This window comes from Athene cunicularia (assembly GCF_003259725.1).
Source record: "Athene cunicularia isolate RWA chromosome 7 unlocalized genomic scaffold, athCun1 chr7_part1, whole genome shotgun sequence".
In the NCBI taxonomy this organism is placed as follows: domain Eukaryota; kingdom Metazoa; phylum Chordata; class Aves; order Strigiformes; family Strigidae; genus Athene; species Athene cunicularia.
In genome coordinates, this window is record NW_020799107.1 from 18,629,712 (window position 1) to 18,632,211 (window position 2,500).

Consider the following 2,500-nt stretch of genomic DNA (forward strand, 5'->3'; position numbering starts at 1 on the left):
CCCCCCCCTTTCTTTTTATCCTTTAATGCTTTCTGTGCAACTCTTCTGGTGACAGCTGACTGATGTTGGGTAATGTCTCTGAGCAGGAGCAGTGCATGTTGCAGCTGCCCAAAGCCTCTGCTATCACATGAACAAAACGGCCTTGCTTTTTTGAATGTATTTTTTGTTTGTTTACTTTAAAGAGACAGTAACAAAACTGTTACAAAGCACTGGCATTTAATGTTTCTGTTAAGTAATGTACATTCAAAACCATTAAATAAATGCACTGAAAAGCCCCAAGAAGAAAGATACCAATCTGTTACTAGGTCATGTTTGTCTTCTCAAAAATTGTACAAACCTTGTCAGTTTTGTTAAATCAATGGAGACATTTAGCATTCAGAAAGCTAATGAGGGATTTTGTGGTATTGCTGAAATTTATGACTCGATTATTACTTTCCTTTATTTTTCTTTTAAGATATATATATATATTTAGATAGAATGTGCTAAAAACAGAGCAAATAAACCAAAATCTAATTTAAGATGGATTCCTGGCAAACATTTTGTCTATCTAAAACTTTATGTTTTAAGCCTAAAAGTACCATTTTAAGAACAGTGCCTTTCATTAAGGATATATAAAATAAGACTTAAGTACATCACTTGCTTTTCTTTATTTTTTCTTATCAACAACAATTACAGTCTATGGTCCTTGTTATGACCCAGTCTTTCTGCTTCCCTAAACCTCCACAGGCTGCTTCTACACCCCAGTCATTCCACCATCCTCATATTTGGGAGATCCTGATGTCCCCATTAGCTGTAGGTTCACGCTGATCACACTGGCAAGTATGCTGTTGCAGATCGCTGACCCAATTTCTGTCTTAGACATTGCCTTTCATATCTGCAATTGAGCTGTGCTCATTTGAAAGGCTCAAGCAAGTTTGATAAACCAACTCTTGTTAACTGTTTCTCCTATGCATATTCCTAACAGATTTTTTTGCAGCTGGTAAAATGAAAGCAACCCACTAGAGTGGTTTTTGCCCTCTTTTTATCCAGTAGCAAAACCAAAAGCAAACAAAATTGTAGATGGTCCCTTTGGCTTCCAGCTTTAAATCATTCTCTTTAAAAAGTCACTCTGGGAAATGGATTTTTCAAATGTTAACCAAAGTGAGAAGCAGGCAGAAACTAAGATGGTGTGAAAATGCAGGTTCCACACGTGCGCACACACACACGCTCATTCTCTCCTGGGCTTGATTCGGCTTCTAGACAGCAGAAGCGGAAAACTTCACTCCTATCACAGCAGCTATAAGGAGATGAAAACAGAGCCAGATTGTTACCCAAATTTTTCCTTACCAGCAGCTGTCCTTTGCATTGCTCTGGGAGGGTGCCTGTTGAATTTGGTGAGAACTTGGCCAGGTAGTGTTAACAGAAGGCACCTCAGCCCTTCTCCAAGTGGTTTCTGGCCACTCCTTTGATGGAGTTTCCCCAGTTTGGTGGGGCTGAGCTGGCTGAACCCCCTGCCATGACCTGACCATATTGCTTTCCTCCCTCCTCCCACATTCAGCCCATGTTTTCTCCCTAGTGAGCAGCTTTTGGCATGCTGGTGGTCCTTCACCCCTCTTAGCAGCCTTCTTGTCCAGAAGTGTCCAGGAAGGGCTAAAGTATGATCCTGAACTTGAGCGGGGCCCAAAGGTTAGGACTGTTTTGAGAATGGAGACAAAATATGTTCTAATGGTGTCTTCAGGATGAAATGTTTGCTGACCTTTGACATTTCCATGGTAGAAAGCCATTTGCTGTCTTTTACAACTGGGCAAAGCTGGTGGCTGCTGCCACAGAAATGCCAAAGTGGTTAGCTGGGGCTTCCTGACCACTGGTGCAGCCCTGGATTTTAAGGAACCTGAAATGGTTAAAGAGCATCTGCTGTGTCAGCCTATCACTGCAGATGTTTTACATCTTATTTTTATGTGTAGATCCCATTCTGCATCAGCTTATTTTCTTCCTTGTACCTTCAGTAACAATTCCTACGGCAACAAAAGTAAAATAAATTGGAGGAATATTTCTGCAAGCTGAAGGATCAATATCAATTCAAGGAGGAGTTCATAATGACCTTATGTGAGACAGAAATGGAAATACTCTATACTTCTGGCATGTTTCTCTCCAAAATATTTAGAACATTAGTGACAATATAGAAGAGTTTGCTGACTGAGCTGATCAATGGAATGTGAAGGCAGTTTACTTTAAGGCTATTTACTTTCACACGGATTATTTATCTATTAGTCAGTTTGTATTCTACTCAAATGCAGATAGATGGGCAAAATGTTTTCTTGAGCATTACAAACCCACCAAGGGGAAAATCAACCATCTGACTAAAATACATATGCCAAACATCTGCATGTCTTTACCAGCTATTTGGAGGCTGTGCTCTGTAAAATGGTACAAGGTCATATTTAGGTGGTTTTTCATAGAATGTTTATTTAGAGGATCGTCTAGTCAAAACGATCCAAATTAATTCCTGCATCAATATGAT

General features: G+C 39.8%; 1 protein-coding gene across 1 annotated transcript in view; it reads left to right on the top strand.

Moving 5' to 3' along the window:
• The window catches only part of FIGN (fidgetin, microtubule severing factor), a 109,593-nt gene that overhangs the window by 99,129 nt on the left and 7,964 nt on the right, over positions 1 to 2,500 (top strand). The gene's annotated exons all lie outside the window — the stretch shown is intronic.